At 54.1% G+C, this 27,130-nt stretch overlaps 1 protein-coding gene across 3 annotated transcripts in view; it reads right to left on the reverse strand.

Annotated features, from left to right (window-relative positions):
• The window catches only part of ECE1 (endothelin converting enzyme 1), a 116,616-nt gene that overhangs the window by 63,480 nt on the left and 26,006 nt on the right, over positions 1-27,130 (reverse strand). Inside the window, exon 1 of one of the 3 annotated variants that reach the window (XM_045035242.1) lies at positions 1,537-1,560. The exons of the other annotated variants lie outside the window; for them this stretch is intronic. The gene's annotated coding sequence lies outside the window, so the exon portion shown is untranslated. Of the gene's footprint in view, positions 1-1,536; positions 1,561-27,130 lie in introns of those variants that run through there. 3 annotated transcript variants of the gene reach the window in all.

Genomic DNA, 27,130 nt, shown 5'->3' on the forward strand with positions numbered 1-27,130 from the left:
CAGCTCAGAGCCTGGAGCCTGCTTCGGATTCTGTGTCTCCCTCTCTCTCTCTCTGCTCCCCACCCCCGACGCCCTCCCTCCCTGTTCATGTTCTGTCTCTCTCTCTCTCTCTCTCTCTCTCTCTCAAAAATGAATAAACATTAAAAAAAATTAAAAGGAAATTCTGATCTCGCTATGACCTTGTTTGAAACTCTGCAAGGGCAGTCCCTTTACCAGTCCCCCACGGCCCCGGGGCCACCCCTGACCCTCGTCTCATGCTGCTCCCCACCTCACTCACTAGGCCCCAACTTCTTTGGCCTTCACGCAGTTCCTCAGATTCTCAAGTTTCTCTCCTCTCTCAAGATCTTTACGGCTGCTGTTCCCTCTGTCTGGAACATTCTTCACTCATCTCTACTCCTCCCATGACCAGTCCCTGCTTCAGACCTCAGCTTAAACTGTCACCTCGCCCAGTGTCCTAACCACTCTTAAGTAGCCCCTCAAATTCTCTTCCACGTACCCCTTTTTTTCCCTTTATACTATTTACTGCAGCCCTATTGTCATCAGCATCATTATTTTTTTTACATCGATCCCTCCCTTCCCACCACAAGCATCATGAGCCTGGGACGCTGTTTGGCACAGAGAATCCCCATCACCTCGCATACAGTAGATGCTCGATAGACAGTTCAAATCGATAGTAGAACAAGTACAGGGGAAGTGAAAATTACTCTGGGGCAGTGCCCTGAAGTTCCTGACAATCTAATTTTGCAACATCTAAGGATAAAGGAAACATATCTAATGGGCACAGGCCCTGGGGGGAGGCAGGGTGCACGGGAAGAATTTTAATTCTGGAATCTTCTGCCCTGCTCCCACTGGGTGGAGGAGTTCCCGTTACCCACTGGAGACAGAGAGAAAGGACTCCTGCGCTTCTTCACTTCACGCTGGATTACAGCTGGACTTTTTCTGAAACGAGGACACTCGGTCACATTAAGTAACAAGTGTCAACCGCCCAAGGAAAAGACCCTTGAAAAAGAAGTTCAATTCACCACACAGCCGGGCACAGCAGCTAATGTTTCATCCATCATCTCATTTAAGCCTCTGGCCCTTCCCTCTGAGTATTACTGGCCCCTTGTACAGAGCCTGAAACTGAGGCTCAGGCAAGTAACTTGCCTGGGTGCAGAGAGGCAGTGGCTCCTCCGTCTTCTGTCTCATTTCAGAGATCACCCCTTCTGGGAAGCTCTCCTCACCACCCTCCAGACAAGGGAGCCTCTGGCCCCCTGCTCAGTGTCCCCCCCCACCCCAGGCCCCCACCCCGTGCTTCCTTCTGTTGAAGCCCACAGCACTCTAAACGAGAGAACTTTGAAGCGGGGGCCAGGGCTCCTCAGGTCCCGTACCCCCCGGGGCCTAGGCCTCAGCCGGGGCCTCCGTGGGTGTTGGAGCGAAGGTAGGAGGCAAAGGAGGGAGGCTGGAAACCCATCCCAGGGGCCAAGGCCAGGCCACGGGGGCCGGCCGTCCCACTGCAGCCCGTTTGTGGATGGATGATGAACACAGCTCACATACCTCCCAAGCAGAAACCCGCTCAGATGGAGACTTGTTTATGTTCCAGTGCACAAAAGCTGAGGTGCCCCTCCTAAAACGCCTGCCTCAGACGTGGGAATGGCTTGGCTGGCTCGGTGAGGAGCACAGAGGCTCCAGTCAGTGAGTGAGTGACACTCCCAACAACAATGGCAGCCGTATGTTTGTCCCCACCCAGAGCCGGAAGGGGCCTTCCCTTCACGGTCTTGTTGGGTCCCCACAACTACCTGGAGCCTCAGCCTCGGCAGGTATCACTTCCATGTTATAGGAGAAGTGAGAGGCCAGAGGGAGCGGAGGCCCTGGGCAGGGAGAAAACAGCACCTGCTCTGTGCTGCACAAAAAATGCGCCTCTCCTGACCCCTAGATGCCCTGCTGGGGGCGGGGGCAGGGAACCATCACCTCCACTTTCCCAGTGAGAAGACTGAGGATTAGGGAGGAGGCGGGATGTGACAGTCCCCTCCCCAGCCGCCCAGGTGGCCCAGGTCGCCCGGCTGCAGAGTGAGATGCCTCAGCTCCTGCTGCCGCCTCCAGGAACCCCAGCCTCACGGCTAGTAAGGCCCTGCACCTGCACCTGGCCCTGTGCTCCTAGTCCTGTGCTCCCCGTGGAAGGGGGAGCTGCTCCTTCAGGTGGGGCCCTTCTGTCTCATTGCAGGTGTCCCGCCCCACCCCATGAGCTTCCGGGAAAGGAGACGACACCGGGCCCCTCAGTGTTCACGAGAAGGGCTCGGTGGAGACCAAGTACAGAGGAGTGGGGACCACAGCTCGTCCCCAGGCCCGCAGCTGCGCACAGAAGGTGATGAAAGCCAGAGGCGTGGGTGCTGGCGCCCCGCTCTGGAAACCCCACCCCGGGGTGAACAGAAACGAGGAATATTGGAGAACTCTCACGTTTCTGACCACAAAGGCCTCTGGCCCAGTGACACACGGGTGTGATCCTGCGTGCTGTGACTGCGCTAGTCACTCAGATGGTTCTGTGGTTGGTTTGCCCAAGGCGGGGAATCTTCAAGGAGACTTGGAGTGTGTCAGAGGCAGGAAGAGCAGTCGCGAGTGACATTCCGAGGCCTGCGACTCCTTGGCCACACCCTCCAAGCTGTTTTCGTGTTGTTTCTAAGCCTCGGCTCCGTCAGTTCCTGCCTCGGGGGCTCATAATTGGCTGGGATCCGTGCTGTCCTTATATGTCATCTAATACACACTTGCACTGTGTGTTAGTTCAACACTGTTATTTAACAGACACAACCACAGAGTGGGTAAGAGCTCTAGATCTGCACCTGTGCTCTGGATTCCCAGTGACAGCCTCTCTGTGCCTCAGTCGCTCATCTGGAAAGTGGGGGTGATGACTGTAACCCCTCTCTCGCAGGACTGCTGTCATATATATTTAAGTGAGTTGACTTAGAGCGGGCTGGGCACACAGCATGTGCTCACTAAGTGTGAATTGCCCTTATGTACTTCTTCATTACTTATAAAACACGAGGGCTGCAAACTTTCCCTTGACCCCCACCACCGAAAGAACAAACGCTAAACTCCTCCCTCTCCAGGTCCATCCTCCATATGCCCCTCAGGTGAGCGGTTGTCCCCTAACCCTGACCCAGCCTGCAGGCGTTGACCACCCACAGGAGTCCATCGAGTCCTTGACGCAGGTCAGGCCTGTGCTGCAAGCTGAGGGGGCAGCTCCCGGTAGGACTTGGTCCCACCCCCGAGGGACCAGCAGCTGCTATCTCCTCTCCCAAGACTGGGCCCCCTCCCAGCCAGTGCTCTCCATCTCTGGTCAATCTCCTCTGACATCTGGTCCTCCCTGCCTCCTTCTCTGTGGTGTGCCCGCCACCCCCCACCCCCTACCAAGTGGCAACTGCACTGATGTTCAGGCCTTGTCTGGGCATCTCTATCCCTGGGATGGAGAGGACCTGGGGGAGTGGGCAACAATCATCTTACTACTTTCCATCCCCAGTACCTAGAACATAACCTGGTATATAGATAACCGGTTAAATTTTTTTTTAAGTTTATTTATTTTGAGAGAGAGAGAGAGAGAGCGAGCAGGGGAGGGGCAGAGAGAGACGGAGAGAGAGAGAATCCCAAGCAGACGTGGGGCTTGATTCCGCCAACCGTGAGGTCATGACCTGAGCTGAAATCAAGAGTCAGATGCTCAACCCTGAGCCACCCAGGCGCCCAGATAATTGGTTAATTTGTATCTTGGATTTTCACAAGGGCATAAGCATCTGTGACCGCAACAAAGAAGAAAGAGTAGAGTTTAGTTGCTTGATGACAATCAAGTAAAATCAAACAGAACAGTTATGGGCACAAACAAGACAGTGAAAATATGACTGTCCCTCCTGAAGACGATGCTACATGACGTTTATTACTATTGTATCATCTATTACACTGCTTGGTCTTTTACAGGAGAAATTTCCATATGATTAATCTCTTTTTAAATTTACCACAAAGTTCTTGAAGGAATGAACAGCTTCTTTGCTTTTTGATAATAGGAATCATAGCAATTGTCCCAGACCCTTTTTTGCCTTGGCTGCCAGGAAGCTGACCGGCAAATCAGAAACTCAGCTATGGGTACTTTCCTGGTCTTTACGTTCAGCTTCTTCCTTGTCCACATTTTTCAGTCTGTTTTCTCTGCTCCTGGTTTTCCATTTCTATTGTATAGTATTTTATTGAATGAGTTTTAGTCATAATCCATCATGAATTCTTTGTGGAATAAAGTGAATTATAAACAACCTGATTCAGGAACGCCCCTTCCCTCATCCATGCTGCGGGGAACACAGTTTCAAGAACTTTCTTCTTCTTCTTTTTTTTTTTATAATTTTTTTTTCAACGTTTTTTTAAATTTATTTTTGGGACAGAGAGAGAGAGAGAGACAGAGCATGAACGGGGGAGGGGCAGAGAGAGAGGGAGACACAGAATCGGAAACAGGCTCCGAGCCATCAGCCCAGAGCCCGACGCGGGGCTCGAACTCACGGACCGCGAGATCGTGACCTGGCTGAAGTCGGACGCTTAACCGACTGCGCCACCCAGGCGCCCCATATAATTTTTAAAAATGTTTATTTATTTATTTTGAGAGAGAGCATGCATGCGAGTGGGGGAGGGGCAGAGAAAGAGGGAGAGAGAGAATCCCAAGTGGGATCCACACTTCCTCATAGAGCCCAGTGTGGGGCTTGATCCCATGAACCATGAGATCATGACCCGAGCTGAAACCCAGCGTCAGATGCTTAACCGACTGAGCCACCCAGGCGCCCCCAGGAACTTTTTCAACAGTGTGGGTGAGGCAGCCAACACAGACCTGGGCCCCCAGGTGCCTGAGCTCATTTCCCCTTTTGGACCTCAGTTTCCTCATCTGTAAAAAAGGGTTGTTGTGAACTGCCTGGCGTGGAAGCATCATATCCCATCCCCAAGTGAATTCACCTCATACCTGCTCCTCTTTATTTTTCTTCACCACTTTTCCATTCACTTCTGCCTTCGCCCATGTTTCTGATCGCAACCGTAGTTCAGCCAACACTGGCCCTACTTTAGCTGTGCTGCTGTACTCAGGACAAAAATAACCAACTTCCTGCTGATCAAGGTTAACATCGGTGGTAAGTCCAGCGTGACAGTAGGCACTCTTGATACGTGATGGGAGGGGTACTTTACCTCTGTGTCCTTCCTCCCCAGGGCATATTATTGCCAGTCTAATAAGGAGAAAAACATCAGACAAATACCAACTAAGAAACATTCTACAAAATACCTGACAGTACTCCTCAAAACTGTCAAGATCAAGGCAGCTGTCAACAAACAAGGCAAGGGCAAGTCCGAGAAACTGTCACAGCCGAGAGGAGTTAAGGAGCCACGACTCCTGAAAGTATTGGGGTGGGGACCCGAGAACAGAAAAGGGACATTAGTAAACGAGAGAAATCTGAATAAGGTACAGACTTCAGCTGGTAATAATGCATCAATATTGCAGTGTAAGGGAACTCTCTCAACCATTTTCTCAAAAATGCTATAAATCTAAACTGTTCTAAAATGAAATATTTTTCAAATGTTTATTTGTTTTTGAGAGAGAGAGAGAGAGAGAGAGAGAGAGAGAGAGAGAGAGAGAGAGAGAGAGATGCAGAGAGTGTGAGCACGGTAGGGGCAGAGAGAGGAGAGAGAGAATCCCAAGCAGGCTCTGTGCTGTCAGCACAGAGCCTGAGGTGGGGCTTGAACTCTGAACTGTGAGATCATGACCTGAGCCGAAATCAAGAGTTGGGTGCCTAACTGACTGAGCCAGCCAGGTGCCCCAAAATGTTTATTTTTTTAAAAAACCACAACTGCTGCCCTCTAAAACAGAAAATGGAGTCATCGACATGGACACAAGCCCAGCACTGCCCAGTTCTCAAGGCTCTGTTATATCCTTATCTTATATGTATCTCATGAGCACCCTGCGGAATAAGCCCTGGGACCCCCATTTTACAGATGTAGAAACCGAGGCCAGAGAAAGGAAGCAGCTTGCCAGTTGGTGACAGAACCGGACTTGAACCCAGATCTTCCTGACCCTCTCACGGCCTCTTCCTCTCTTCTTGGGCCACCTTCCCGGGGCCTGGCTCCCTAGGCTGACCTCCTTTGGAGACTACAGGCTGCCCTGGTTGTGTTCTGAGACAGAGGGATGATATAAGTGGCAGTGGAGGTTGGGGAAGGAGACTTCACTTGGTGCTGGAGGCCAGACATGGAAAGGTAGACCGGAGCTGGAAGCAGGGGAGGCCTACAGGTGCGACTCTGCAACACACAGGAGGCCGAGGGTACAGAATGTACATGGGAGACCAAGGCTGCTCACCGCCTCCTCAGAGGAGGTAGCAGCCCTAACAGCCCATGAGTCAATCGCCCTGGTCTGGACAGAGTCGCAGGCCGAGCTCCCCTAATGTGCTGGCAGAGGAGACGTGCCTACACATGTAGGGAGCTGGAAAACACTCTCCTACTTGGCCCCACGTTGACTCACCTGCCTGGGGGCCCTGGGAGGCACTCAGAATCTACCTGGTGCTGCCAACCAACCGCCTGAGTGCTGCTGAGGAGGCTAGCCCACGCCCAAGCCCCAGAGCTGGCCGGTAACCTCCTCCCTCCTCCCTGACACGGGCCGCACGTTACACTGCTGACCGAGGTACGTGGCCTCTCTCCACCTCTGCACGGGACAGCTTCCGTCTGTCACCCCTGCCCCTTTGGGGGTGGGGGGCTTGGGTCTGCCCCTCCTCCCCCTGGAAGCCTTCCCTGGCTGGCCCCTTAACCAGCTTGATCTCTGCTTATCACTCCCCCCAGTGTCTCCTCTCCCAGCCGAACTTTCTAAACTAACTGATATGGTCCAGTCAGCCTCCTCCTTCACAGGTTGGCTCTCTGGAACTGGCAGAAAAAAAACAGAGGCCTTGGCCTGGCTTTCAACCTCCCCTCCCTGCTGGGCTCTGGCTCCTGGTTCCTTCTGAGCTTCTTTCTTACCAGTCCCCCCTCACATACTCGAATCTCAGTAAAACATGTACGGTCAGTCCCCTAAACACACCGTGCTTCCTGCTGCCAGGCCTCTGCACAGCCACTGCCCTCTGCCTGCCAGGCCTCTCCTCTCTCTCATTCCCCCTTCCTCCCCACCAACTCTTCAGCTCACGTGCATCTTCCTCCAGGCAGCCTTCTCGGACTTCACTGTGACCTCTCCTCTGTGCTCCCCAGCAGCACCCTGCACGACCTTCTAATATCTCATCCCAACATAGTGACTGGCAGCCAAGGGCAGCTGTGTGACCTTCACAAAGTCATGCCACTTCCTTTCTGTGGGTTTCTCGTCTATCAAGTGGAGGTGATGATGGTACCTGCCCCATAGGGTCTTTATACATATCACCTCAAATGAGACACAGAAAGTCCTCCGTCCAGTGCTTGCAGAGAGGCAGCTCAGTAAACATGAGCGTGGGTGGTTGGTGGGTGGGTTCAGAAAGCCCTGAACCCCGTCATACTGAGAATGACAGAAGACGGGAAGGGAAGCAACAATTAGAAGGACCTCTGACATGCCAGGTGCCGGGCCTGGCACTTGCTGGCACACAGGACGTCCTTGACTCTTCCCCACGGCACAGTGCAGAACCACTGTGACGTGGGGAGGGAACACGCTCAGAGCCCTACACCTGGTAAATAACGAAGCTCAGACTGCAGCCCAGCTGTATCGATGCCCAGAGCTTATGGTTTCGCCATGACAACACGTAAGATGGCAGCCCCGACCTGCTCCGTCCTTCCCGCCGCAGGCCTCACCTCTCGGCTGGGTTAACGGGCCAGCTCACTCGCTCCGATCTTCTCTAAGCACCAACATCAAAACAGACCAGAACCTTGCAGCTGGCCCTAAGCTGCGCAGGGTGACCAGTCTGGGTAAGTCCCAAGCCGAGGAGACCCAGTGTGCCTGAACAATTTGCTGATCTCATCACATAAAGCTTAGGACAAAGTTAATCCGTCTCACTTAATGATATTTGTAATGGTAATGACGGAGCTGTCTCATAATTAGGCTCAACCAGGAAGCAGCTCGTGGAAATGGCTGTAATTAGTATCTGTGTTACAGAGGTGGGTAGTGAGGGCAGGGAAGAGGGAGGGGGAAGAAGGTGGGGCTGGAAGTTTTGGGGACTCCTTGGATCCATGAACTGAGGGTGGCTGGGGCCCTCACAGTTGTGCCAGACCCCGTGCCAACCAACTCAGGTGAATGATCCTGTTTAACATTCATGATAACAGGCCCCCATTCTCTGTGATGTGGCTCCCATTCTCCCTTTTCTAGATCGAGGAAACAGGCTCAGAGAGGTCCATTCACTTGTCCAAGGTCACACAGCCAGGGAAGAACACAGCCAAGGGTCACACAGGGCTGCTCATCTCCCCATCCGGCCCAGGTGGTGTTCTAGACAGAAGGCTTGGGTGTGGGCTGGGAGGCAGGAGATCTACATTTTGGCCCCAACGGATGCTGACTTCCCCTCAGGACACAAACAGGGTGTGCCTGTCAAGCTGGGCATGGCTGAAAGCATGGACTTGGGAGCTGGGTTCCTTGGATTCTAATGTTGGGGCAAACCGCTTTGCCATCTGAACCTCAGTGTCCTCATCTGTAAAATGGAGACAAAAGTGTTGCCCTCAAAGGGGTGGGAGGGTTCAACAAGCTAAAAAACCTAGAACAGTGCCTGAATATTTTTATTACCTGTGGGGAAAGCATGGGCTTTGAAGTCAGTTTCTCCACCTGTAAAATGGGGAGGCAGTTCGCTAGATTAGAACGGTGGTTCACAAGCACATATATTTTTAACCCCATAGAGCCCTTTATTTTGAAGAGTTAACATTGCCAGGTGCCGGGGTGGCTCAGTCGGTGAGGCATTCGACTTGATTTTGGCTCAGGTCATGATCTCATGGTTCACGAGTTGGAGCCCTGCATCAGGCTCTGCGCTGACAGTGCGGAGCCTGCTTGGGATTCTCTCTCTCCCTCTCCCTCTCCGCTCCTCTCCCCATGTGCCCATGCACACAGGCACACTCTCTTTCTCTCTCAAAATAAAGAAATGAACTTAAAATAAATTAATTAAAAGGTTGCCATGGCAACCCAACCCAAACTACAAAAGAGATCTATGCGGAGTTGCCACTTACGTTCAATGATCCCCTATCTTGACCCCAAACTGGCTTCCTCAAGGGCTCCACGGGGTGGATTTTGAAAATCACTCATTTATATTTCTTTCTGAGAACTACTGGCTCTAAAGCTCTGAGATCAAAGATGATGTGGATACAGGAAGTGGTGGCCCGGGGCTCAGATGGTGTTTGCCCCGCGGGGTGGGCGCATGGGGGCTGTGGGGCAGGCTGGGCCGTGCCCACAGTGGAGCTCACAGGGACCTGCCGCCTGCCACCATTCAAGCCGATAGCTGTCTCCCCCAGTGGGGGCTGGGAGACAAGGGGAAGGGGCGCCTGAGTGGAGCATGTGACTCTTCAACTCTTGATCTCGGGGTTGTGAGTTTGAGCCCCACGTTCGGTGTAGAGATCACTTAAAAATAAAATCTTAAAAAAAAGAAGAAGAAGAAGAAGGCAAACAGCCCTGGACCCACATTCCAGCCCAGCCATGTGGCCTCCAGCAGGTCACAGCACCTGTCTGGGCCTCACTGTCCTCAACTGGAAGACACGAAATGATAACACCATTCTCATCTGGTGACATCAGGCCAGAACTGAATCATGCGCATGTAAAGCCTTTGCAATTGTGAAAGACTGCCCCAAATTGACCCTTTTTGCTGATTTCTGGTAGATTATTTTCTCTTCCTAGGAGCACAGAGTCTGGAGCCAGACTGCACAGGGTCAAGTCTCAACTCCACCACGTACTGGCCGAGTCCCCAGGGTTCAGATACTGAGCCTGTTTCCCCCTGTGTAAAATGACAACATAAGGGCCTTAGCATAGTGCCTGACAAACAGCAAGTGCTCAGCAAGTGTCGGCAGCTCTTGAGTCTGAGGAATAACTAAAGACAAACTTGCTCGCTAGCGCCCTCATCCGGTGTAGACACAGCTGAAGAAGGGTGAGGGACTCCTGATCCTCTGAGGCACGCAGCTTCAGACGCAGCAGTTGGCAGGTTTTGGTTCTGTGCTCAGGCACGGATCAGGCTAGACTGGGGATCTGTCTGTCCTTAGACTTTAAAAGTCCAGTTCGACTCAATAGCTGTTTCCCAGCGCTTCTGCGGTACCTGTTTACTGAGTACCTAACATATGCCAGGCCCCCACCACAACCCTGCGTGGTGGGTAGCACTGTCCCCATTTGACAGATGAGGAAACTGAGGCTCAGAGAAGTGACGTGACCGCCCCAAGGCCAGGCTGCCCCTTCACAATGCACGGGATGCGGAGCCAGGCCCAGAGGTCTCCCCTGGTGTGGAGCCTGCCAGAAGGCTTGTGAAGGCCTGGGGTATCAGCCCATGTGACTTGCTGCTCTGGTGGGAGGTGGCATTCTCAGAGTGAGGACACCCAACCAGCACACGTCTTATGCAGGAAACCACCTTACCCAGAGGAGGACCAGCAGCCCGAGAGGCTGGGCCATGTCACCTCCTCCGAGAGGTCCTCCTTAGCCAGTCCTGCCACCTCATCCCTGCTCTGGCCCATGGCCCACAGCCCTTTGCTGTGCACCAGAATGATGTGAAGCACCCTACATACATCACTCATTTACTCCTGCCAATGACTTTCTACCTCTCTGAGCCTGGCTTTCTCACTGGTAAAATGGGGGACATAAGATAAGAACACATACCTTGGGGTGCCGGGGTGGCTCAGTCGGTTAAGTGTCCGACTTTGGCTCAGGTCATGATCTCTCGGTTTGTGGGGTCGAGGCCCTCATTGGGCTCTCTGCTGTTAGGGCAGAGCCTGCTTTGGATTCTCTCTCCCTCTCTCGCTGCCCCTCCCCCACATGTGTGTGTGTGTGTGTGTGTGTGTGTGTGTGTGTGTGTGTGTGTGTGTGCGTGCTCTCTCTCTCTCTCTCTCTCTCTGTCTCAGAAATAACCATTAAAAAGAAAAAGAATACATATCTCAAAGGTGGGTGTGAAGATCAAATTGGGAAAAAACAAACAAACAAAAACAATGGCAAATGCTTATTTATCACTTACTTCATGCCAGCCTGGTTCGGTGACACACACAACAGACAGGAGGGTCTGGCCTGTCCCTGCCCTTCCCGTCAAGCTTCTGGGACACTTGCCTGCCAGGGACCACAGACCCTCTTTCCCCACCACACCGAGTCCTGAGGGGTAGGACCAAACGGAGCACAAAGAGCACTGGAGTAGAAAGAAGCCAGTCCGGGTTTGGCTCCTGGCTGTGCCCTCTCTGGGCCTCAGGTTCCTCTTGTGCCCCCCGCCTCCCCAAGGTGGGAGGGGATGATACAAACGCAGCACTGTTTTGCCTGATGATTCTTATCTTCCCTCCCCAAGTGATAGGCTTGTCTGGACGATGATGTGCGGAAAGGAGGCCAGGGCGGGGGCGGGGCGGGGGGGCATGGGTGCACCGTCCGGGATGCTCCTGCCACCAGCTCCCCAGGGCGGCAGCAGCCTGGCCTGGCCGTAGGCTCCCCTGGCTGATTCTTCCCTTCTCCCCTGCCCCCCCACCCCCAGCCTGGGCTCTCCCCCTGCCGGGTTCCTGCTATTTCTGCCCCCACTTGCCCAGCGCTCCCTGACAGCCTCATCAAGGGGCAGCCAGCCTTCTATCTTCCCAACCCCGCCCCTGGCTGCTTTCCCGGCACTTCCTGAAATCGGGACTCCACCAACTGACAGCCAAGGTGTCTGAACTTGAAAACTGCCCGTGCCAGGGCAGTCCTGGCAGGCGGGGCCGAGGTGCACTCTCACTGCCTGTCCAGGGTGGCTAGCGACGCTGCACCCCAAGTGGTGTGCCCGCCCCTGGCGGCCTCTCCCCTGCACCCTGCCTCCCGAGGGGAATGTGGGTGGTGGTGAGGAGCGCAGACTTGGGAATCAGCCAGGGGTCAAAGCCCAGCCAAGTCCTCACTCTCTGTAACCCTGGGCAGGTCCCTTAATCCCTCCCTATGGTGCAGCTTACTCATCTGTAAAATGGATTTATTAATAAATTGTTAGGGGGTTAGATGACTTAATAACATCAAGCACTTAGGAAAGGACCTCAAACAAAGGAATCACTTAACAAATATCAGCTATTACTATTACTAACATGCTGATTAGCCCGAGGCAGGACTCACACATGGGAAGCCCACGGGTCTGGCCCACAGATGTGAATTATTCGGCCTGCGGTGCAGTACAAGGTTTTGAAATACCAACATTTAGGAGACTTTACATGAAAATCAGCATTTTCAGCTTTCCCCTGGAGCCGAGGAGTGGCTGCCCCCTTGGCACAGGCCACGAGTCCCCGGGACACCACAGCCCTCCCACCCCACCCCTTCCGGGCTCCTCTGCAATGTGGCCCGGGGTCAGCTGCCCCTTGTCATCATGCTAGTGCTCTGTTTTTTGTAACAAAGAGAAAGAGAAGAATTTCTTGTACCCTTGTCTTAGTCAAAAGTGGGAAAATACCGGGGTGCCTGGGTGGCTCACTCGATTAAGTGTCCGACTTGGGCTCAGGTCATGATCTCTCGGTTCGTGAGTTCGAGCCCTGCATCGGGCTCTGTGCTGACAGCTCGGAGTCTGGAACCTGCTTCGGATTCTGTGTTTCCCTCTCTCTCTGTGTTTCCCCCGCCCTGCTGCTCGTACTCTTTCTCTCTCTCAAAAAAAATAAATAAAATGTTAAAAATTAAAAAAAAAAAAATAAGGTGGGAAAATACCTTACGTGAGGCTTAAACAGGGCAAAACAAATCTATGGTGACAGACGTTAGAATATAGCAGTTGCCTCTGAGGACAGGACTTACTGGAAAGAGGCAGGAGGGAACTTTCTGGGGGAATGGAATGCTCTGGAAATGTCCCGTATCTCGAGCCCACTGTGTTTTCACGGGTGTCTACCTTTGTCAAAACTCATCAAACTGTTTGCTTCCGGTCTGTGCCTTTCACTCTATGAAACTTACACCGTGGTAAGAAGAAAAAAGCGAAAACAGAAAGATGGGGCAGGAGGGTCTCATGTTTCAAAGCAAACGGTGAGTGATTCCTTTGTGGTGTAAAGAGAACACCCGTGAATTTAATAGACTGGCAAACGCCAAAGAAGACACAGCCTAAGGTGCCCCCAGGAAGACGAGTGGGTTCCCCTGCTCATATGTGAGCTGGAGACCTATGGTCTAAGGCCATGACTGATGTTCAAAGAACTGCACACAGACCCGTGACGTGCAACACAGAAGCCAGCAAGCCACATGCGGTACTGAAACTAAAGTCAATTAAAATAAAATTAAAGTAAAAAATTCAATTCCTCATTTGCACCAGCCACGTTTCTTTCTTTTTTCTTTTAATGTTTATTTATTTTTGAGAGGGAGAGAGACAGAGCATGAGCAGGGGAAGGGCAGAGACAGATGGAGACACAGAATCCGAAGCAGGCTCCAGGCTCCGAGCTGTCCGCACAGAGCCCGACGCGGGGCTCGAACTCGGGAGCGGTGAGATCAGGACCTGAGCTGAAGTTGGACGCTTAACGGACTGAGCCACCCACGTGCCCCTGCACCAGCCACGTTTCAAGGGCTCAACAGCCATGAGTGGTTGATGGACGGCACAGACACGGAACACTTCCCTATCGCAGAAAGTTCTATTGAACAGCACTGGGGTACGCGCTAGTTACAAAGCTGCAGTAACTTCCAGATCACCCGCCAGGGTGGGCACCGTGATCACAGCCTCACAGCAAACGACACAGAGTTAGGTGCTCAGTAAACATGAGTTGGATGAACGAATGAAGGCAGAAGAAGCAAACAGTGAGGCCCGGGTTTGAAACCCAGGACTCTGGTCCTTGACGACTGTGGGGCCTCCAGCAAATCTCCCCTGTGAGCCTTGGTGTTGTGTAGAGACGCTGCCACAGCACTATCTCCCTCCCAGACCTGGGCACGTAAAACCAGTGTCCTCACGGCCGCTCAGAGGACCAGGGGCCTGCGGGAGAACTGACGTGCCAGCAGGCCCATTCTGGAGTCTAGAACAGGTGGGAGGCGTGGGAGTGATGGGAGGGGCCGCTGGGGGTGTTTCTGTTTGTGAGAGTAGCTTTTGAACCTGGGGGAGGGGGTGGCAGTGATCAAGATAACACGCTGGGCCCAACTCTGCGGGCTCAGGAGGGAGGGCTGCTGAGCATAGGGAAAAATCTACGTTAGCCCCCACGCCTGGCTGCCAGAACTTGAGCTGAGAAACAGCATCAGACACCCACCGACACCGCTGTGGCCACGGTGGCTGAGACAGGAGCTGCCTGGGTCCCTAGAGAGACCCCACTATCCTCAGGGTGCGGACCCCTATCAGGGCAGGCCAGGATGGGGCCCACCATGGGTTCTGTCGGGAGCGGAGAGGGCTGGCTGGGCCCTGAGCAAGGTGCTGGCCGAGGTCCGTCTTCCCAGCACCCATCTGTCCCCCTCTCCATCCACACGGGAGCTGCCAGAAGCAGGGGATGTCAGTGCCCATCCACCTGTTTGCTTATTCAGCAAATCTTTATTCAGCACCTACTGTGTGCCAGGGAATGAGCTCCGTGCTTCATGCACACCATTGAACAAGACAAAGTCCTTGTCAGGAGCGTGGATTTTAATTGGTGAGACCAACGCTAAACAATGTTGCTAAGAGTTATAATAACAGCGTCTGGCGTTTATTGAGCGCTTACTGTGTGCCAAGCTCTACAAGTGCTAATTTTTAATGCATTTCTTATTTCATCCTAACAAAAATAATAATATGTGTTATTAATGACCCCATTTTATAGGTGACGAAACTGAGGCAGAGAGGTTATGGCCAAGATCGTGTGGCTCTAAGTGGTGGCACTTGAGATTTGAACACAGGCGATCCGACCCTAGAGTCCCTAACCCTACGCAGTATCCTGAATGCCTCACTGCAGAGGCAGTGACCGACTGCCTCACTGGGTCATAACGTACAGCAGGGTGGCGTGGTAGTGAACTCCTGGGGAGGGGTCAGGGAAGACCTCTGTGAACAGGTGACATGCAGACTGAAAGCAGAATGACAGGTGTCAGCTGGGAGAAGGGCACTTCAGGCAGAGGGAACAGCAAGAGCAAAGCCCCAGAGACAGCACCAAGCATTGTGTGCACGGAGCAGAAACAAGGGCAGTGCGGTTGGAGGGAAGTGAGCCTTGTCCGAACCCCATCCCGTCCTATCCTACAGATGAACTAACCGAGGCCCCAAGAGGAAGCCCCCTGAGTAAGCTGAATCAGGGGTACGGCCAGGACCAGAAGCCAGGCCTCTGGACCCTCAGTCCAGCGCTCCTTCCAAAGCCCTGCATGCCTTCGCCATGAATGCTAAGGGCTGAGTAGTGAGGACCGAGCCTGCCTGGGTCTAGAATGGCCAAGGGCAGCTGACGGCCCATGGCGTCCCTGCATCCAGACCCTCTCCCTTCTAGGTCCGGGGTGTCAGCTCCTGGGCCACCTGCTGCTCAGGACTCCTGTCCACGTTTCCACAGCCAGGGTCGTGCGACACTGGCTGCCGCGCTTTATCTCTCCTCGTGGGGGTTCACTCCCCTTAATTCGCTTTTCTCTTCACAGCAACTCTGACGGGTGGGAGTCAGGATCTCCATGTCATGGGTGGAAACACAGATTTTGAAGTGGGACACATCCAGCTTAGCTGTTCGGGAACTGTGACCCTGAGCCAGTCATGCCACCTCTTGGAGCCTCAGTTTCCCCCTCCACACCATGAAGATGGTAGCAGCTTCCTTGCAGCGTTGACAGGAGTGGCCACTGAGACACTGTGTGGAAAGTGTCACCTGCAGTGGCTGTTCAAACATAAAAGACGGCATTCAAACATCATCGTTGTGCCCACTGACGTGAGGATGTTGGGAGCATGGGGGCACCTTTCGTTGCACCCCAGGAGCCATTCTGGTCACTGTCGCCACCAGCTCTGGGTCTCCAGTTCTAGAACAGAGTGTGGCATTCTTTGACCCACTGATGAAAACAACTTGGGGCTGGGAGTTCTGCCTCACCAGCCCAGCCCAGCCCTGCCTCGATGGTGGTGCCCCCTTTGGGGGAGGGGGGGGGCTGCCGTTCCAGACAGGAAATGGGAAGGGACAGATAAGCCTTTGTGGGCCCAGGGGAGAGGCCCCCGCCCACTTGGGAGCCTGGGCCTGCCGTGAGCATCCTTGTGGGAGAAAGATCTTGGTTCAAAAGAGAGGAGGAGGCTGGCTCACTGGTTTCCCAAGACCCCAGTGGGTCACATCCCTTCTGGTTCCTCCCAGAGGGTTCAGAACGGGTGACCTCTAGAAATCTGCCTGCCCCACTCCCGCAAAGAACCATCACCCAGCTCCTCCCACCCACATGGGAACCACCACCCTTCCCCTAGAGCGCGCCTTCCACTTCTCTAACTCCGGGCCTTTGCTTACGTGGTCTCCTCCACCTGGAGAACCCTGTTCCCTGCTCTAGTCACAGAGGCCTCATCTTTTTCTTTTGAGGCACAACCTAGATGGTGTTTCCTTTGCCCCTGGCTGAAGTGCCTCCTTCCTTAGTGCTTTCCTTGTACAAGCATTTATGAAGGCTCTCAAGACTGACTGGCCTCCTCTCTCCCATATCCTGCCAGGGCCAGAAAGGGGGGCAGAATCAGAAGCCTTAGTCCCCTTAGTCTCTGACCCCAGAGACCACTCGTGTAGGATTCCCAGGGGCTGCTGGGCTCCTCCCTTGGAGGAATGGAAAAACACTCTCACTGGGGAAAATTCCTTCTGTAAATTGGAGATAAGATGAGGAAAGATGTCCTGTGGGAAGGGCCAGAAGACCTGAGCTCTGGTGTGTGTTCCAGAATCCCTAGGTCAGGGATGAGGCTGCAGAGGCAGGAGTGAGGCTGTCCAGAGCCTGTCACATGGATCTAGGAAATGCGGCTGTGCAACCCTGGGCAAGTCACTTAGACTCACTGAGCCCCAAACTCCTCGTTTGTAAAATGGGGTTGGTACTCCCTGCCTCCGTTGAATAGAAGGGGAGCCCTTGGCACGTGGGAGGTGCTTGAGCCTGAGGCAAGCAGGGGCCACGGACTGATGCTGACAATACCCAGGACTCCCCTTCCTGCCACCCAGGGCCTCCCCTGTCAGAAATGGCTTTAAAACTCTCCAGTACCTGGGCTGGAAGCCAGAGCTCCTTCATGTTATCGACCTCCTGCCGAGGGCTTAGCCAGACCCAGCTGGAGCCTGTCATTCACTGTTTCTGGAAACTGCAGGACAGGGAGTGCCCAGCAGGAGCCTGGCTCTAGCTCCTGGCTAGCTGGGACTGGAAATGGGCCAGGGGAGCACCCCACCGCCTGTGAGAGAATCCACAGGACCCTCCCGGCTTCCCCTGTTCATCATCCAGCTACCCCGGGGCTCCCACGGGTTGGGCACGGACATGTGTCGTCCCCACTGGGGCACAAGGCACAGAAGTTCCACAGAAAGAACTCTGGGCCGGAGTCAGGGGTGGTCACCCCTGCTCTGTGGTTAAGAAGATAAACTCTAGAGCTAAACTGCTTGGGTTCAAATTCTGGCTCCGTTGTTTACCCACGACACAACCTTGAGCAAGTTACTCAACCTCTCTGTGCCTCCATTTTCTCACCTGTAAATTGGGGAAATAACAGTACCTACCTCACTGGGTTGTTAGGAGGATGAAATTTGTTCTTTGTGAAGTGCTCACAATGGTGCCTGATACACAGTAGCGGACTGGTTAGTTGCATGGATAGATGGATGGATGGATGGATGGATGGATGGATGGATGGGTGGATGGATGGATGGATCAATGCATCCAAGCTCTGCACATGAGGCCCTTTAACATCTGCCCAGGCATCATCATCTGCCACCCCCTAGGCAGGTCATGATCACGTCTTTCCCCCAAGCTTCCTTTGCCTGGCAAAACTTTGCCACTGCTGTTTGTCTCCCAAAACCCCTTCAACACCTAGTTCAAACGTCACCTCCTCTGTGAAGCCTCCTTGGTCAAGACCCTCAGCCTTGTAAGTGACAGAAACCCAGAAAGAACTGGGTTTTGTATCAAAGCAAACAGCCTGATTTGCACTGCCTGAAAGGGAGGGAGGCTCAGGCCTGAGACAGGAAGAGACCCAGGAGCTCAGATGATGCTGGTGGGTTCTCTCCCCTCCCCCTCCTCCCCTTGGTGTGTTACCCTCATTCTCACCTCCTGAGTTGAGATCGGGCAGGCTCACCCGATCTCTTCTCTAGAGAAGAGAACCCTCTTCTAGAACCTCTCTTCTAGAGAAGAGAACCCTCCTTTCTCCCTGTTGAAACACAGTCCTAGGGAACAAGTCTGATTGGCCAGGCCTGGCTCATGTGTCCTCCTGGTGAAGAAGCAACAGGCAAGGCCCTATGATTGGCACTGACTACTCCCGAGGGGCTGCCGTTAGCAGGAGGAGAGGGAAGAGCAGCTAGACAGACACCATCTGTGTCCATGCCGTGGCCCTGGCACCCTGGCTCTGCAAATTCCTTCCCCTGTGCTCCCATGGCACCCTGCACACCCCCACCAGATCCCACCATGCTGCCGGATGACCTGGGACTGGGTACGTGGCTGTCCCACCCGCTGGACCAGGCAGTCTTAAAGGGCCACGGCTCTAGTTACCCTGGCGTCCCAGCATTCAGCTCTGCCCCCTTGAAGGTAAACCGCTTTCAACAAATGAGGAAGATGAGGGTCATCTGGGTGGCTCAGTTAGTCGAGCATCCGACTTCAGCCCCGGTGGTCTGTGGGTTCGAGCCCCGCGTCGGACTCTGTGCTGACGGCTCAGAACCTGGAGCCTGCTTCGGATTCTGTGTCTTCCCCTCTCTCTGCCCCTAACCCGCTCACACGTTCTCTCTCAAAAATAAATAAACACTAAAAAAAAAAAAAAAATGAGGAAGAAAAGACACAAGGAGAAGAGGCAGTTGCCCACGGGGCCAACCGGGATCTTTTGATCCCACCCGGATCCTCTGCCTGCAATCGTCTAAATCACCTTTTTTTAAATTTTTTTTTTTCAACGTTTATTTATTTTTGGGACAGAGAGAGACAGAGCATGAACGGGGGAGGGGCAGAGAGAGAGGGAGACACAGAATCGGAAACAGGCTCCAGGCTCCGAGCCATCAGCCCAGAGCCTGACGCGGGGCTCGAACCCACGGACCGCGAGATCGTGACCTGGCTGAAGTCGGACGCTTAACCGACTGCGCCACCCAGGCGCCCCTAAATCACCTTTTTTTTTAAAAAAAGAAACCTCTGACAAGGACACTGGAACCCATCCCTCAGGAAGCTGGTGCACCCGTGGGAAAGGACTCCAGCTTTGCGGTGAGTTGGACCGATGTTCCAACCAGCTTCTTGCGAAGACACACGATACTACGGTCAAGCGGGTGGTTGTGAGGAGTAAGAGAACGTGGACAAAGTGTGCGGCGTGCGGTCGGGCCTGGAGGGATGGGGGCCACGGCTTTCGGAGTGGGGCTCCCTGCCCCTCTCAGGGCCACAGTGGGTCTGGCCGGCTGCCCGCCTGCAGGACCCAGAGGGTCACAAGCCCGGCAGCTCCCCTCACCGCACGTGCAGGGGCGTTCCGGGCGTCCATCCACGCCTCCGTTCGGCAGGCCCATGCCACACGGGCTTCTGGGGCAAGCCAGCATCGCCAGGTGGCGCGGCCCTTTCCCTGTACGTCGTCACCCTCACGGGGAGGCAGGACGGCATGGCGGCAGGAGAGCGGTGGACTCGGGACCCAGGAGGCCCGGGGTTCGGATCCCAGCTCTGCCTCCTCCTACGTGTCTGGCCTGGGCAAGTGGCACGACCACCCTGTGCCTCAGTTTATCAGGAGAAGGGGACACCAAGAACACCGCTCTCACGCGTGGCAGGAGAGAGAGCGAAAGCCCCTGAGGCACTCGGTACTGCTCTCTGCTGGATTCTGGTGCACATCCGTGGGGTGGGTGCCACCCCTGGCTCCCATTCCGCAGATGATAAAACCGCAGAGCCAAGGCCAGACGCCAAGCCTGTCTGCCGCTGAACCCCCTGTTGTTTTCCCTCCGCCCCTCTGCCCCCCGCTATTCCCTCCCGGACTTTGAAATCCTGTCTCAGCAGGAAGTGCTGGTCCCCACCTGCCACACTGCCCAGGCCTCGTGGGAGGGTGACGCCCCCACGCAGCCCCGGCCAATCAGGGTGGACTCTTGCCAAACCAGATGCTACCGAGCTGGCGTTGCCTCAGTGACCAGGAATGTCCGCCTCACAAAGCCCACCCCAGGCTCGGCGGCCTCGCATCTGGTCCCCATTACCCCCCTCACCACACATGTGTCGTGCTCGCCCGGGAGGCTGGGGGGAGCCTGGGAGGAAATGCCGAGCAGGGAGAGGAGGCCCGACTCCTGCTGACAGTGGGGGAGCAGGGGCTGTACTGGCTCAAGAGGACACATGCTGCCCCATCTGCAGCCTTGGCCCAGAGTGGTCCCCAGGCGCAGAGCGGAGCCGAGGAGGGGGCGGAGAACCAGAGACAGGGACACGACAGGAAAGGGAGCGGAGGGGTGACTAAGGGGCGGGAAGGTGCAGGCCACGATTCCGCGGCACAAGCTCTCCCCCCATCTAGCAGTGGGAAGAGCAAAGGTTGTGGACCCCTGTGACTTACTGCTGTGTGATCCTGGGAGAGGGGCCTCACCTCTCTGAGCATGTTTCCTCATCTACCCAGCGGGGATGCAAACCTACTTTGTGGGGCTGGCTGGTAAGAAATAAGGAGATAACTCACAAAAAGACAAAGGCACACAGGAATTCGAGCTCTACCACCTTCTAAGGGCACGGGCACAGCAGCGTTCTGGCTCCTGGAGAGGCAGTATGGGTGGCCAGAATGACCTCAGGGTTCAACCTGAGTGTGACCTGTGTCATGCAGGTGGCAGCATGACAGGTGAAGGCCCCGCTGCTGCAAACGAGTAACAGCAGCCACAGCAGCAGCCACGAACACCACTTCGTGAGCAAGGACTTCGTTCCAAGGTCCTGTGCCAACGACTACCCCGCATGACAGGCGAGACGTGGAGACACAGAGAGGTTAAGTAACCAGGCCCAGGCCACACAGCCGGTGAGAGGCCATCATTCAAACCCAGGTCTACCCAGCTCTTAGGCACCACAGGATCCTGCGGCACAGTGTGGGAATTCTGGCCCAGGAGGTGTCCCTGCCTGGGGCAGTCACCAGCACCCAGCGGCATTCCCAAACCCCCTCCTGGGCCCCCCGAACTCCTGGCTCTATAGTTATCCAGCCCAGCTCCTCCTCCTCCTCCTCACCCTAGGGCTTGGCTCCTGGTCAGCCAGCCCAGGAGCCAATTTGCAACTGCACAATTAACAATTGGGAACGTTTCTTCTCTTCCAGGGGAGAGAACAGCACAAGCCTTGGTGACAGGGATGCAGCGGGACCACCGCCAGGACCCTTGAGGTCTGTCCTTCATCCCTGCCAGGCTGGGGACACCCCTTTCCTGACCCAGTCCAGCCAGGAAATCAAGTGTGAGGCACCCCTCTCTGTCGTGTGTTCCTTTCCCATCTGACTCTTACCCTCCACCCCCACCAGGAAGACTTCTCGAATGCGCCAGCCCATAGTCTTCGCGTGCTCCTCTGACCCAGGCATCACTGATTCTCAATTTGTCTATTTAGTCAGCACCGGGCCTGCACCAACTTCACAGGGTCATGTATCTCTCTCAAACTGTAAGTAACCAGCATTTGTTTGTTTGTAAGACACCCTTCTCAACACCAAGTCTAATACAGGACATACAGAGGTTGCCTGACCCATAACTTACTTCTTAGCTTGGAGAACTCTTACTCACCCTTCAGAACCCAGACCAAATGTCATCTCCTCCATGAAGTCCTCCTCTGTGTCCTAAGCTGCCCCAACTGTGTGCACCTTTAGTGATCAGTATGTATCTCTAGTTGAAATACCCTCCCCCCCCCCATACTGTAATTAATAACAACCTTGTGGGCACTGTGCTAAGGTTGTTATACTCAATTCTGAAACTATCAATAGCTCTGCAAGAGAGAGCCACTATCCCTATTTAACAGATGGAGATGATAAAGCTCAGAGAGCTTGACAGACTTACCTAATGTCACACAGCTAGTAAGTGGCAAGCCCGGGATTTGAAGGCAGTTCTGCTCATGCTCCAGGCGGATCAGGCTGCCTCCTGGGTGATGGGGCTCTCCCACCACGTGCATCTGGATCCTAAGCCTAGCACGGTCCCAACCTTTGCAGTTCCCCCGTGGATCGGCCCCAGACGTGAGGTGCCACTCACCACCAACCCCATGGTGGCCTTCAGACCAAAGTGACAATCAGCTGGCCCTGCCTCACTCGACCAGCCTCCAGGATGACTTCGAAAGCCCTAAGCATTTGTGTCCAGGTGACTAGGCATTAGAAGCAGCTCCTGTTTGCCCTGTATTCCTGGCCTCTGAGAATATGCTCTCTGTGTACATGGGCAACCCCAGGGGAGAACTAGGCTGGGGAAAGGGTACAGGCTCTGGAGTTGGCCAACTTGGGAACGGGCTGTGGCACTATGGGGACTCCACCTCTTCAAAGCCTTCGTCAGCTCGGCTGTCAAATGGAAGAAGCCCTCCTCACATCCTCAGAGCGGGCTGTTAAGATCATCACCACGTCTCACACTGGCCACACGTCCACTCATTCACTCGACAGATAGTGACTGCACCCCTACTATGTGCCAGGCACTGTTCATGGTGCTGTTCACAGCAGCAAATGAAACAGAGTTCTTAAGAGGCCTTTAATTTTCAGAGCAGGGGCCCCTTCAGATTGTTGGTCAATTCTCTCAGCAAAGAGTCCTATGATATGGGGGGCTTATCTGATCTTGTCCCACTCCTTAACATCAATAACCCATATACACCTTGGACACTCTCCTGTGGTCACCAAGAGACATGGACAAGGAAGCCCCACAGCATCGTCGAAATAGTGAACCAGAGGGGTGCCTGGGCGGCTCAGTCAGTGAAGTATCCAACTTCAGCTCAGATCATGACCCCGCAGTTTGTGGGTTCGAGTCCCGCATCGGGCTCTGTGCTCACAGCGTCGAGCCTAGAGCCTGCTTTGGATGTTGTGTCTCCGTCTCTCTGCCCCTCCCCACTAGTGTGCTCTCTCTCTCTCGCTCTCTCTCTCTCTCAAAAATAGATAAATAAACATTAAAGAAAAAGAAAAGAAGCAGTGAGTGAGAAACAACCCCCACGGTTGTCTAGAGCAGCCCGGATAAGCCCTGGCAGGTGCACGCAGTGGAATACTACTCAGCACTGAACGCGAACTGCACACAACTCAAACACAGACAGAAGAGGGAAGAGCCAGCTGCAGAAGGAAACACAGCTTCCTGCCAACGATGCAAAGTTTTAAAGCACGTGAGCAATACTGTGTACCATTTGGGGAGGCAGAAACATCCAGTCAAGGTAGCAAGGCAGTCGTTCACAGAGGTAGTTTCTTCTAGAAGACAGGGTGGTAGGGAATGGGATCAGGTAGGCACATGTTGGGGGATTAAACTGCATTTGGAATGTTTTATTTCTTAAACTGGATGGTTGGTTCGCCAATGTTTGTTTTTACTGAACGCTGTGCTTTTTATGTGTCTGAAATACTGTGTCACACACCAAAAGAAGGCATGGGGCTTTGGAGACAGGCAGACTGGGATTCAAAGCCAGACCAGTGCTTTGCTGTTATATGAGCTCAGTTTTCTCCTCTGTGAAGTGGGGATCGTAACAGCTCCCAGGACTCTTCTGAGAAGAGTTGTGTTTGTTGAGGTTGTGTTTGTAAAGGGCCTGTGCACAGTAGGGCGGCCTGGCACATGACAGCCGCTATTGTTCTTGCTGGCGGGGGTGGGGGTGGGGGGGATCTCCTAAAATGAACAGGCAGAGAAGAAGCATCAGTCCACAGGCCTCCAACTGGGGGTGGGGGGCGGGGGTGGGGAAGAGGGTTTACTTGTCTCGAGGCCAGAGCGGCCTTCAGTGATTCTTAACTGGTGACGCATCTGGGGCTCTGGGGATTGGCCAACCTTGATCCCTTGACCAGGATACGTACAGTCACAGGCCTGGGCTGGCTGGACTCCCTCTAACTTCCCACTCTCTTCTCAGACTGTTCCTGGGCTTCTGGGGACCCCTCCCTTCTGTGAGCTGGGCAGGAAAGCTGGCCTCCTCCCTGCCCAGTCCTCCCCAGACACTCCTGAGACCCCACTCATCATTCTCAAGGAGGAGTCTTAGCCACCTTGTACCCAAATAAATCCTCTGGAGTAACTCTCACAGGTCCCAGGTATCAGCAGGTACGGCCCAGAGCACGGAGCCCAGGCGTCTGTCTCCTGGTTCAAATCCAGGCTCAGAACGTAACCTCAAACTCTAACCCAGGCCGCCGTGCCACCTCCCTCTAAGAGCGGGGATGGAGGATACCTGCAGACAGGGTCTGCGTCCCAAAGGTGCAGCTCAAAGGCATCCGATGGCACATCCCAGGTGTCCAGACACATAGATATTTAAAGATTTATGTATTTAAACGATTCCTCCCGATTTTGGTACAACCTAAGATGGCAGTCCTGTTGGACTCCAAGATGAAGTAGGGTGAGGGGACACGTGTAGGGGGCAGGGCAGGACCTGGGCAGAAAGGGGCAGGAAGACAGGAGCAAGGATCCTTCACACAGGCCCTCAGGCACGCGAACCCAGTGAGGCTACCCTGCCGGCACACGTGAAAGAGTTTATCGTAGTTCCCGAGAGTCCAGGGACATTTCTGGGGCACAACCCCAAGAGGGCAGCCAAAGTGGGGGGGGGGGGCGAGTGGCTGTGACATTTTATTTCAGATTGTGATGCATCTGGGGAACACACTGACTTCATCCCCGCTGCGTCCTAACCCAGTCCCACCCTCGTTAATAAAGAGCAGCCCGGGGCGCCTGGGTGGCTCAGTCGGTTAAGTGTCCGACTTCAGCTCAGGTCATGATCTCACGGGTCGTGGGTTCGAGCCCCGTGTTGGGCTCTGTGCTGACAGCTCAGAGCCTGGAGCCTGCTTCGGATTCTGTGTCTCCCTCTCTCTCTGACCCTCCCCCATTCATGCTCTGTCTCTCTCTGTCTCAAAATAAATATTTAAAAAAATTTAAAAAAAAATAAAGAGCAGCCTGGACTAGGGGTATCCTCCCTGCAGATTTGGAGACTGAGACTCTGTTTCAGCCACTCAGTGCATCTTTGGGAGCCAACCTCTCCCTTCTGTGGGCTTCCATTTCTCCATTTGCAAAATGGATGGATGATATCTAAGTTCTCCCCAATCTATCAGACCTGCTCCACATGCATAACCAGAACCGGCAAAATCCCCTTCCCTGGGTGATGTGGCCAGTCCCCCCATGGCCTCTTCCACCCGGCCAGTCCCACACACCGTGATGTGCTCAAAAGTCAATGAAGGAGGTAATTACAGCTACCAGGTGGACGCGTCTCCGTGGGAAAGTGAATCAGGATCCTAACAGTGTGCGTGGAAAGCGTGCCCCCAGCACAGGGGGCTGCACGGGGAATACTGCGCATGCTATGCTTTCACACCCCTTCTCGGCCCATCAGATTTTGCAGGCTTTGACAGAGCTGAGCCCATACAACTCCAGGGTCTCAGTTTCCTCATCAGCTAAGTAAAAATAATAAGACAGACCAAACAGGGCTGTTGTGAAGATGTGATAAGATGTGTGTAAATGAGCCGGCACATACTAGGTGCTCAATAAATGCTGGCTGCATGCTGCCTCTCCATCTGTCCAGCAAGGTACCCCTGGCACCAGGCTGGCACCAGGAGACCCTGGTTGCTGGTTCCCTGGCTTGCTCAGCCCCCCACCAGGCCAACAAGCAGTCCGGATGTTTACACTGGCCAGTCGGGGCCCCCTGCCTGCCTGGAACAGGCTGAATAAACACTCACAGTCACACGGCTCCTGCCTCCAGCTTCCCGCAGACCGCTTGCCTCCCAGGCTGGTCTTCATTCCTCAGGCCTCCACCCTACTCCAGATCCTCTGTTTATAGATTCTCCCCATGAATTGTGTTTGGGACTTGCTACGTCCAGCTGCTAACTGGCAAGATACCCCAAGCCAGTCCACAGCTGTCTCTAGAGCAGGGACGAAGTGAGAGAACACTCAGGGAAGCTGTGTTGGCTCGGACACGTCACCCGACTTCTCAGAGGCTCAGTTTCCTATAAAGTGGGGACAACAGGGACAGTGAAAATTAAACGGGGTAGTGTGAGGAAGGCACAAAGCACAGTGCCTGGCTCATGGAAGGTACTGAAAAACTAAGCTCTTAAAAAATGATTACTGGGGGCGCCTGGGTGGCTCAGTCGGTTAAGCGGCCGACTTCGGCTCAGGTCATGATCTCACGGTCCGTGAGTTCGAGCCCCGCGTCAGGTTCTGTGCTGACAGCTCAGAGCCTGGAGCCTGTTTCAGATTCTGTGTCTCCCTCTCTCTGACCCTCCCCCGTTCATGCTCTGTCTCTCTCTGTCTCAAAAATAAATAAACATTAAAAAAAATTAAAAAAAAAAAGAAAAGAAAAAAATGATTATTGTCTTATGGGTAATTCAGGAATTTAGCTAAAAAGTCAGTGGGCCCCGAGAGCACGTCTTAAAAATAAATAATAGGAAATTCCTGGCCAGATCGTGCCAAGCACTTTCCATGCATGATCTCATCACGTCACACAGCAACCCTAGGAGATAGGGTGCATTATTAGTCCCATTTCTCAGGTGGAGAACTGAGGCTCAGAGAGGTTGAGTCACGTATACGGGGTCACACAGCCCCCTGGCAGCTGGAGGAAGTGTGGGCCTGATCCACAGCCTGTGCCCTTGACCTTCACACTCGCCCATGTCCCTGCAGGAACCTCACCGGTGTCTTCCCTCCACCCCTCCACCATTGTGGGGACGCTTCTTCCTGAGGTCCTAGCCTCCTCTAGGCCACGGGAGTAGTGGGAGCTGCCAGCAGCCTGGGGCTCAGCTGTGCTGCCACCACTACCCCAATGTCTGGGGCAGATCGCAGGCAACGTTCTTCTCCTGCCCTGGGTCAGAGGGCACAGTGGCCTGCTGTTGCTGTGAGCCTCCCGGTTTGGAGAAGGGGAAGAAGGCTTGGAGAAGCCCTCGGCGATGCATCACCTGTCCCGTGCCAGGTTCCGGCAGGCATTTTCATGACCATC

This window comes from Felis catus, chromosome C1 (assembly GCF_018350175.1).
Source record: "Felis catus isolate Fca126 chromosome C1, F.catus_Fca126_mat1.0, whole genome shotgun sequence".
Taxonomy (NCBI): Eukaryota; Metazoa; Chordata; class Mammalia; order Carnivora; family Felidae; genus Felis; species Felis catus.